The following is an 11893-nucleotide window of genomic DNA, read 5'->3' as shown; positions in this document are numbered from 1 at the left end:
GGGGATAATCCTGAATATTAGGACTTTTAGTTTAGTCATTATCTTGATCTTTCCATTTTTGGAAAAAAAAATTATTATTACTTAATTTTTTCCAAATTTTCTAAAAGTTTTCACTATATAAATATTGTAAGGCCTTTGAGGCTACATTGATTGAAAGAAATAAAAATTTCGTAAGTTTTTTCATTTTTTTGAGATTTGTTTATCTTTCTTACAAGATTCTGCTACCTCACTCCCTCTTGCTCTGGTTTAAGCTCCCCCTGTGAGTTGTCACCCTCATGTTCCACTAAACTATACTCAAATTGAAATAACTTAAATGATAACATAAAATAAACATAAAAGTTAGGTGACGGTGTTAAATTTGTAAGACCACACTGAAGTGATAGTAGGGACATGTGATTCGCAATTCTCGGCTTCCCAACAAAGAATGGATCTCATGGAATTTTTTAGTTATTTCATGAGTAAAACTATGCAACATATTCACGAGATGGTGTGCATGTATCCTCGAAATTTGGAATGGTTTATAAAATATTTCTGTCCCAAATATTTGCTTATTATAAGAGTCGAACCAACGGTTGAAAGTATATAAAAAAATGGGACGGAAGAAGTTAGAAAATTCTTGTATAACCTTATAAAATATAACTAAAGTGTTATTTATGAAAAGTAAAAAACGAATAGTGTACAAACAAAGTCATTTTAACTAATTTTAATAATTGAAACAATATATATAGTTCAAAGTGATATGAATATTTCACAAGTTATGAGAGTCTTAAAAATATTTAATAGATTAATAATTAAAACTTCTCTAATAACGTAAATTTTTAACAATTTCGTTCACAAATAGTAAAATGTCTTTGAAACTATTAAGGAAATGTGTCCTTATAGTTATTTTTCTTCGAATTAGTACATTATTTTTCACTTGTGATATTTGATTTTCTTCTCGAATTTTACAAGATTTGTTAAACCATCTCATATAAAGAGCTTGTATTTTTTAATAGAGTGGTTCAATTAGTAGTAGATTAGATGAAGTCCTCGTAATTACTTTTAAATGCTAATCTTTTGAATGAGTTGTGCATGTTTTAAGCTTAAAATAAAAAATGAAATGAATTTCCAAGTGACGAAACATACTAATTATTACATTTAAATAAATAAACTCTCTAATTTAAACGGTTTAAACCATTAGACGGGATTATGATTACAAATTATAAATAACTACAAATTTTATGCGTAACCCAGTTTACAGATTTCAAAGGAATAATTGAGGTAAGTCATAAGTGGCTTAGTTTGAACTTGAAATGGTTCAGTTTCTCAAGTCTATCAACAAAGTATAAAATCAAAAAATTGAGGCAATTTTGCTTTATGCCCATTTCTACGTAGGTTTTGTTCAAATTTCTTGGGTTGGTACAAATTGGTAAGTAATTCAAATTCAGTCTTTGGAAAATTGCAATATTGTGCACATATTTTGATCACCAAACCATCAGCCGCAAAGGACCTTTTCTTGGGTCGGTATGACAACAAAGAAAACCAGAATCATTGATGAGTTAATTTTTTTTTTTTTTCCTCTTTGGTACAAATTTTGAAGGCAACCAAACTAATATTTCAATGAAGACATCATCAATTTCATCTCTTCTTTGACAATTTATATTTTTACATGAAATATATAAATATAATACGATGAAAAAAATCATGAATCTTGTTCACTGCCATGAAGTTCTAAAAATATCACGTGACAGATTCGAGAGAGAGAAACAGTTTTGTTGCTCAAACAGGGGCCTGTGACATGGCTGAGGTGTTTCTCAACCCTTGATCTATGTTTTAGATCAAGGGCTGAGGTGCTGACACCTCAACCCCTGTCACAGGGGCCTATGACAGGGAGGGGGGGGGGGGGTTCAATACAGTGATAATTTGAACGGGAGGTCCGTGCTGCGATGATAATTTAAACTTATAAACTAATTATAAGTTAATAAATATTCATCCTTCAACATTAAATGCCAAGTGGTCCCTTGTATGAATAATTTAAACTTATAAACCATTGGCTTTCACTATAGTTTGTCTCTTTGTCGGCCTTCATGTGCAACTAAATTTGACTTAATTTTATCAATGATAGCTGAAGTTTATAAGAATTTTCACAATATAACCCTTTTTAATTTTTTTCTTATTTATTAGTGACTGAAGTTTATAGTAGTTTCACAAAAGGTCACGGGATATAGAAAGAAAAAGTGTAATGACTTTACTCTCATCGTAAAGTATCACATTGGACAAACGAGCGTTATTTCGAAGCAAAATATTATTGTGTTCTCAAGGATAAATCATGTTTTATAAAGGATTTATGCCAAAATAAAAACGATTTAAGGCTATATGCAATATATCAATTAACGGAACTCTTTTTTTTATTCTTCTTAAGTCTACGGTTACCCTTAAAGGCGATAAGTAGGAGTTTATGTCCATTTCTCTAACTGAATGACTATATGTGTCACCTTTTTAAACTTCAATGACTAATAGAGTAAGAAAATTATTTTTATAACCATTTTGAAATTTGTTACAAATTTTTAGTGATCATTGATAAAACTAATTCACCAAGTTTTAGAGCATGTTTGGAAATGCACGAGTGCTTATAAGTTGTGAGACGAGATTCTGGAGAATAAGTGAATAGTAAGTTGTTAAATCTAAGAAATATATGAATAGTAAGTATACAAACAAAGACTTCTCCGAAACTTTATTGTAGAAACAACACACGTTGTGGGTCAAACAAGTGACCTTCAAAAGCAAAAGTAGAAGAGAGCTTCACGAACCATAAAAGAATATGTAAACCATCAATTCATGGGAGTAACCTATGATGAGAAATTCAATGGTCACTTAGACTAATATTCTTTGTACTTAACTGTCTAATAAGTCCAAAATAATTAATTAGACAAAAGACACTTTCAGCTTAAGCCCTTTTCCTATCTTGTCGGTGTTCTTATTAGTTAACTCGAAATAACTACTAATCTAAATTTAAGCTTTTTGAAAGGTAACTTATGATTAAGCTTATTCTTTATACATGATCATCAATTTAATATAGTCGAATCATTGTTTCGATAATCTTCTAATTTCCAGATGAGTAACATTATTCGAATATTTATTTTAATTTATATATCTTTAGAATGTTCATGATGTATAGTTAAAATAGAAGTTTTGTTTAATAATTTCCATTTATAAATTTCATAAACAAGGGATAATTGTCAAATAGATTTCAAAACTTCAAATAAAGTTTATTCACTGACCCCAAAATTCTAAAAATAAAGTTGAGATATTTTTTATGTTAATAAACATTGTTTTTACGTATATTTTTTAGAGTATATTTGACGCGTCTTATTAGATTGTTAAATTAACTTTATCTAATCCTTATCAAGGTGTTTGTTATAATCTGTTTATCCTCATTTATTCAACTGAATAAAATTAATAATGTTATGTGAGGTGAATTTTGATCATATTATTTATTTAAACTATATAAATTTACTTACAAGAAAATAAGATTTAAAAACTTCACTGATAAGTAAAATTAACTTAAAAAGATTAATTATAACTGAAAATTATTCGTAAGGAATAAAAATAATCATAAGTAAAAAAATTTACTTATGAGTTCACTTGATGTGAACCCTCATAGCAACGATAGCTACGAAACCCACATAAGATTGAAATCAAATCCCAAGAACGCTAAAAATTCAAGGCTTTGGATTTGATCCAAAAACTATGAACCAAACAACCAATAAAATGGAATATATCGACTTCTTGATCACACAATGATTGAACCTCACCCGGATTTATGAACACCACAAGAAAATTGATTTCTTGATAAGTTCGAGTTGTTCCTCAAAGAACAAAGGATTGGAAGCAAACTAGCCTCTCAAATTAAATGTCAATATTCAGAGTCTTCTTTTACAAGAATAATAAAACATATTTATACTAATCCCTAGAAACTAATTGGAAATGGAATAAAACTCTCAAAATATAGAAAGTTACCAAGATATAAGAATTCTAGGCTAAATAGAACTCTTGCGAAAAAAAAGAAAATTTTCTTATTCCATGCAGTCGCATGGAACAACTTGTTGCTGCCGTCCATAGTTCTGCTTCCCTTTGTGCGACCACACGCCTTGGTCCACTATGCGATTGCATAGTCGTGGTGGCTGGCTCCACTTTCGACCATTTGAATCAATTGACTTCAAACCATTTCAACCTTCAACCCCAACATCAAACTTGATCTTTGGCACATGGACGTCATTCTTTTGGTTCCCGTGGTTCACATAGATAATTGCTCGGCCTTTATCGACTCTTGGAGGTCTCAAAATGTGGTTTTGTCCTATTCCCAACAATCGCTAAATTCTTGATAATTTGTGGCCTATCCCGAATCATAGCATCACTTATATGTAAATATTCATTTATAATTACAAAATTCGTGTACAAGTAAATATATTAGTAAAGAGTAAAAATTCATTATAAGTTTGGATCGATAAGAGGAAGTTCAGGATTTAACATGTATATAGCACACAACTGATTTTATAACGTTTATCGATATGAATCAACGAATCACATAAAAATTGGGTCAGTAGATCTTCCATTCTTCGTAAGATGCTCCAATTCTTTTTCGATTTCGAAAACACTTAGGACTTTATTTTCTAATTGATTACTTATATAAGTAAAAAAAACGTCTTGTAAGTTAAAATTATTATTATTCTTGCGTTATATTGTTAAGCCCCCGTTTGGACCCCCATTTTTCAAAAATGAAAATGGGTGGAATAGTATTTTTTTGAAAAATGAGTGGCTGAAAAAGAAAGAAAAATTTTCGATTTATCATGAGTGATTTACACTCATTATATTATGCCATTAATTTCATGATTTTGCTATCTTGGAGAGTATTTTAGAAGTGCTAACAAGTGATTTTGGTGTTGTTTTATAGATTGATGGAAGTCGAGAAAACAAGAGCTAAAAAAGGTCAAAGGAAGGAAATAGGCAAAAGCTAGCGAAATTGGATGAAATGACCAAAACGTAAGAGATCCAAAGTTCGAGGATTAAAATGCAATTAATCAAAAGTCGTGTCGAAACTTGAAATGAAGATCCGAGAGTTCTAGAAGCCAATTGGATGAAGGAAGGTGTCAAAAGGATCAAATTTAGTCAAGATATGATCATAAATCATTTTCCAACCAAAAAGTTTTGCGCCGGAGTTTTGGTCTTACATTTAGACTCATTTTTGACATAGAAAACGATCGAATTGGAGAATGATTCCTGAAGAAAAATTGTAGTCCTTTGAATTATCTTTCCAACGCATCTTGAATCACTTCAATCGGATATCGAACGAGAAAGTTATGCTAAAAATACTGAAAGACACGTAGAATGTCGTTTCGAGGTACCAGGCACCGCGGCGCCCATCCTAAGCGCTGGGGCGCCCATCTTGTTGAAACAAGCAGAAAGTCAGAGCCCAAACGCCACTAACGCAGCGCCCAGGTGCTGCATTCCGAAACAAAAGGAAATTCTGATTTTATAATATTTTCTCGGCCCAATCAGTAACCTGTTATTCCCTAAATTTCAAGACACTATAAATACACAATTGAATACCTAAATTAAAGGGGAGCCGCACACTAAAAATCTGTGGAATCAAGCCACGCGTTCTTGACATATTGGAGAGAAGACAACAAGAAGGGAGATTGAAAAAAGAAATTCAAAAAGATTAACACCAAGCAATTGAAGATTAGAAGCATTCATTGGAAGGGGAAGGGGATCTTGGTGCAAGAATTTTACTTTTTCTTTTACATCTTTATTACAAATCCGGTGATGTATTTTAAGACAATTTTCTATTTTTCTTCCATTATTATGAGTAGTTAAATTTGATTTTAGGGCGAACAATGTAATCTTTTGGAATCATTTATTTCATGCAATTGAGATTCTAGTGCTTTTATATTTTGTATTGATTTTAATGTTGTTCTTATTACATTTAATTACTTGATCACTAATTAGATGATTTGTAAACAATGATTGCGTAGGTATACGGATTATTTGTTTAGACCACATGTTAAAATCCGGTAAATTGATATAACGTATAGAGATACATATATTGATTGCTGCGGTCGTGTGTGAATTCTTAGAACCAATGTTTCGTTTAATTAAATTTAATTTGCATAGAGATATGGAATTAAACTAATTAAATAGGCTCAATGAGAACTCGAGAGGGGTAAATTGAATACAATAGAAGAATTCGACCGAACACTATTTTAAGTTGTATGAATCTTGATTTATGAAATAAAGGTAACCATTGGGTGAAATTGTTCCGTCCTAATGCCCATTTATTATTTGAATTCTCGCTTATTTTCTGTTGCATCCAATCACGTGTCATTGGGTAGTTAGATTAAAAATCAAAATCATTCACATTTTTATTTATTTTCGTCAAATAGAATTTAGGAATAATAAATTGAGCGCTAAAGTATAGTTCTCGTGGGAACGATAATCCGGACTCAAAAGGTCCACTTTACTATTTGTTACGATCTGTACACTTACGGGATAAAATCAACAACAATTTACGTGTAAAATTACTTTATGGAAGATTGTATGGTTGAAAATAGGAGAGAGAGAAATGAAATCTAATGTGGGGGCCAAACGGGAACTAGATGTTTATTACTTTTGAAGATTCTTGAACACATTTCCAAGTGACAGATTGCAAAAAATACTTTTGACTTTTTTAGTAGGTTTAAAATCTTAATGTTTAAGAGTGGAACGGTCGTGTTTTTTGACTTGATATGCTCCTTGATTGTGATAAAATGGCAAGACAGTTCAAAATAAGCCCCTTTTCAAGGAAACTACACTTCCATCTACTTTCCTAATTATAATCAAAACACTTACTTTTGACTTTTGAGATCAAATGGTGTTTTTAATTAATGATCTTTTGGAGTTATGACAACTTTGTGTGACTATTGAGGTCGATATGACAGTACCTTTGAAACAATTAACATATATCCATAAAATTGGACTCGTTCAACAACACTAACCTTAAAACTATTATTAGTTTAAATTTTAAACTATTCGAATAGCTCATTTAATAGTAAATGGCGATAAATTTTAACTTTTATTTACATGTTAATAGTAAATGACAATGGTTTGAAAACACATTAATTGTTTTAATACGTATTATTTTTTGAGAACGTAAGACATATGATTTATAATTAGTAGGTATTTCTTACCTTAAAATGATAGAACTTCTATTTGACCTAGAAAATTACAAGACGTGTTTTTTTTTCTCTCTTTTTTTCTTTTAGCATATTTTGTTAAGGATTTAACCGAACAGTGTAATAGAAAATAGCTTATTACATTCAGAGATTGAAAGAATAATGTAAAAGATAAAATTCAAACTTCATTTTCATACAATCTAATCATACTTCTCGTGATCATATATCGTGTGTAGTGCCTTTTCAACTTTTATTCATTTTTAGACTCACTACTCGAGATCGAGTAAATTTATTTTAGTACTCCCAAATTCAAGAGGTTCATAACTTCCTAATATTCGAAATCAATGTCAAGCTACATGAGTCAGGGCCATTTATCCCATAGAATTTTGGAACTTTAATTTTTTTAGTTCAACAACTTTTGAACACTGTGCACGACTTTTCCCTAAAAGGTCAAAATTTGAAATTACCAATTAATATTCCTCCTCAACACCAAGGGTTCGTAACACCAGCAAAATCTAATATCCACCATTGCACAGCTTGTTAGCATTGTCACTGGCCACCATCCCACCTTTCTCATCATCTCTATTGCACAGACACTTCAACTAAAATGGTGTGTCTGTATTCGACACGTATTGGACACTATATCATAATCATTTTTCTTGCTTTATTACAAATATTATATATTTTTAGCTCAAAAGTTTTATTAAATAATAAATAGGTACTCATATTTAAAGATTTTAATAAGAAAATTTAATAAAAAGTATAAAATTAAATTTATAATATATAAATGAATTTAAAAAAAAATTAATCAATGTGTCGACGATTTATCATGCTCGTACTTTTTTGCAAAATTGCATGTTGGCCAAGTCGTCACATATTTTTGTCCGTGTCAATGTATTATAGCTCGTTATCTCTCAACACTCAACCCGTAATTAGTGTTTTATTGTTTTTAAAAAAAAAAATCAACTTAAATTTTTACCCCCACAATAAAAAATATCCTGCTCCATTATTGGTCGAAATTGTCTTCATTATCTTATTAACTTGTGACTTTTTGATATATCAGTGTATTAATTTCATGTTCTTAGGAATCCTGTACGATAATAGTCGGTGTCTTAAAAACACAAAAGAAGAGAAAAGGCAAAATAGACAGGTATTACCGGACACGCGTCTAATCAAAAACCGTGTGAAATCCTTGAAGGTTTGGCTCATACACTACTGCAAAAACATTCCAAAAATCAGTCTTTGCCACCCTCTAAAATTCTCACCAAATCAGCCGTAGAAAAAGAGGCACAATTCCAAGTCAAAATTCCCTTCAAAAATGCTGCACCGTCCTCTCACAAATTTGTATATATACAGAGATTCATTTACAACCCTACAATCCCTTCAAAGAGAAAAACCACAGAGAGAGAGAGAGAGAGAGCTGAAACATATAAACATGGAATTTAAAGGAAGGTTTATTCATGTTTTTGCAACCATAATGTTACTGATGATAATGAGTTCACAGCTGATGAGTCATGTCCATTGCAGAGCCCTTCGGTCGAGGCCAGAAGCCGGGGTTTCCCTCTCTCTTGCTAGTAAGCACTTACCAGAGGAAGTTTCAAGTAGCAGTAGTACACGGAGATCAGTAAGAGGTTTGGCCTTCACTTTGGCTTCTGGGCCAAGCAGGAAAGGTCCTGGACATTAAGCTTTTGTATTTAGATACTCCTGTTTTGTTAACGCAGGGATTTCATCAATTTTCTTGGAATTCTCTCTCTTTTAAAAAGGGTTAGAATTAGATCACATACTTGTCATGTAAACACGAGTTTTATTGAAATGTCAATTACAGTATATTCTTGATTTTGTCCATTCTTATTTTTTATTTGTTGAATTTCACATAGTTATAGCAACATTTATAGACTTTATAACTTTTAGATTTGATGATTCAAAAATTTTCAAAACAAACAAGAGGACAGATTATTCACATTTCATTTGATGGTCGAACACGAATTGGAAGCTAAGCAATGGGAATTCCCAAGATTACTTGAGGGAAAAATAGAGATATGTCCTCTATACGTTATCCATAATGTGGAAGTATGGACGCAATTTCCTAGTGTCATTCGGTCTGATTGATTCAATGATATTGTGTTCAAGTCTCGCTACCACAAATTGATCAAAATTGCCCCATGTGGGACCCAAAAAGAATCCTTTTTTGCCTTGGTGTTCTCAGGGAAAGGTTTCTCATAATTATCGACACCACAAATATTTTTTATACCACGGTGTTTGTTCATAAAAATGTTACGAAGAATAATTATTTTTCTTTTAAAGTCATATGAAGAGGGCATTGAATATAAAATTTAAATAAAATAATTTTGTATCTCTATAGTATTCTGAAGTATTAAAAGAAGTGGTTCGATTTAAAAGGATTGGATCAAAAGAATTTTCGTATCATAATGTACCAAAAGTTGAAAAAAATTCCCCTGCATGTTTGAAGTCAATAGGCGTGTCACGAGATAGAATAATTGTACCTATACAAGTTTGACTTCATTAATTTCCTTATGCACGAGGACATATAAAAATTATATAATTTTGGCTGGTTCATTGCATAATATACCTAATTATTACTCATTTTTTAAAATTGTTTAGAAAATCATTTACTAATACTAATCGAAATATCTCACTGCTAATCGTTTAGAAAATATAAATAGCGAATTTAATGGATTTTACTAAAGAAAAGAAGTGACACATCCACTGTTTTGTTAACATTTTAACTCCAAGCAATAAATCGTATATCGAAATGAAGGTCCTGTAAAAATTCTGTTGAAAAGATTATTAAATTAAGTAGATAACCGCTAACGATTAAGTAATTATTTGTATAGAATTAAGCAGAGCATTTATCAATCATCACCATAAAAAAAAAAAAAAAAAAAAATTTTAAGGCATCAAAGCCGAAGAAAATTGAAGGTGTAGTTAAATGAGATAATAAAAACAATTAATTAAATAAAATTTACAAACCAGTGGGAAAAAACTCATTTAATTTGGGGCGAATCTAGTATGAACATTCAGCTAAGGTGGAGGTTGATTTTGACCGTTGACCGTCGACAATCAACGATCATAAAAGCTTGGTCCGACTGGTGGCCGATCGTTTATTAAAATTTGATTAAATAATATTAAAAATTATTCAATATATATGTAAATGCACTAAAACGTAAAAATTATATACATATGAAAATATAGTTTAATACAATCCAAAATAGTAAAAAAAATATACAATACATATCCATGATAATTCATCTTTAACGATAACAAATAACATTATTCATAAACATAGCACCTAGCAAGTAAAATTGTGAATGCATAAGCCCATTTTTTGCAAATGTTTATAAGCTATTTATAATTGGTCCAATCATTTTTTCTTCATACAGTTAGTGAGATCTACAAGCACTACCTACTCATTTGTTTTTCATTTTAAATTATTTATAAACAATTCAGACGCATAATGTAAATTCAAACCCCACTAGCAACCTTTATTATCAAATTTCTAGAGTAGGACCAATATTACTAAAGTTCTTGTCATGTAATCTCATGAACTGGAACATACTTTAAATTTAGGGTCTGATTAATAGAATTTATTTGGAAATAATGAGTTATTAAATAGTATTTTTTTTTTTTTTGGAGAATGTATAGTTAAAAAGTAAGAAATTTTTATTCGTTTATGTGTATAATATTTTATTGTGTGAATGTATATTGAAGAATGATCATGTTGCAAATAATTTAAATTTTTAAAGGATGACAAACATGGACTTAAAATTTACTCACGATCTATGGAGTATAATTTCGAGAGGATTAGTACCTTAGTTCTTGTTGTGTAATCTCATATGGAAATGCCAAAGAAATTTCGTGATCTTGTACTTTTTTTGAAAACAAAATCTAAGAAAAGGATTATTTGGAACTTATAAGGACTCAACTCCCAAGTAGCAAATGCCAAACACGTCTCAACTTGGCTTATGTTATACATCTGTTATTCACAATGTACAAAATCCAAACAAATCCAAATATTCTAGATTTTGTCCATTGCCACGTATCCCTATATAGTCAAGTATGCATAAAGATTAGTAGTGAAGAAGCAGTGATGTTGGCCCAACTGCCCAACAACCCAAGTAATCAGATTCATAGGCAGCCCAAATCCCCTCTTCATCTTCTTCTTTCTGCACATGTGACTCTCGGTCTCTGTCTGCAAATTTCTGTTCTCTTCCTCTGACGATCGGCGAATCCAACTAAGGAGCCCAAGTCATCGGATTCGCGGCTAGCCAAAATCCTCTCTTCCTCTTCTTCTTTCTTCGCGTGCGTCTCTCAATTTCTATCTGCAAATTTCTGCTCTCTTCCTCTGGTGATCAGCGAATCTAGCTAGGGCTATCACCACCACCTAGATCCGCCACTGCATGTAATGCCATGAAAATGTTATTCCGTTTAGCGTCTCTTAATGTCAAAATGAGTACCGTACTATTTTTAACTTAAATCTATAAAGATTGGTTTAAAACTTTTTTTTTTTTTTTTTTTTTTAATAACCCAGGTGTCCCAGCTTAGCCGAACTAAATCCTGGACCTCTAGCCCCCGGCCCCTCAGTGACTAGTGGAGGTAAATCGCAGGTTGTGCCCTTGTTGGTTCCCAGGTTCCCACATGGTTTTTACTCCTTCCCCAAAGGGACCCTCCTCCATGATTATTAC

This window comes from Olea europaea, chromosome 10, assembly GCF_002742605.1.
Source record: "Olea europaea var. sylvestris chromosome 10, O_europaea_v1, whole genome shotgun sequence".
Lineage (NCBI taxonomy): Eukaryota > Viridiplantae > Streptophyta > Magnoliopsida > Lamiales > Oleaceae > Olea > Olea europaea.
This window is presented reverse-complemented; position numbering follows the sequence as displayed.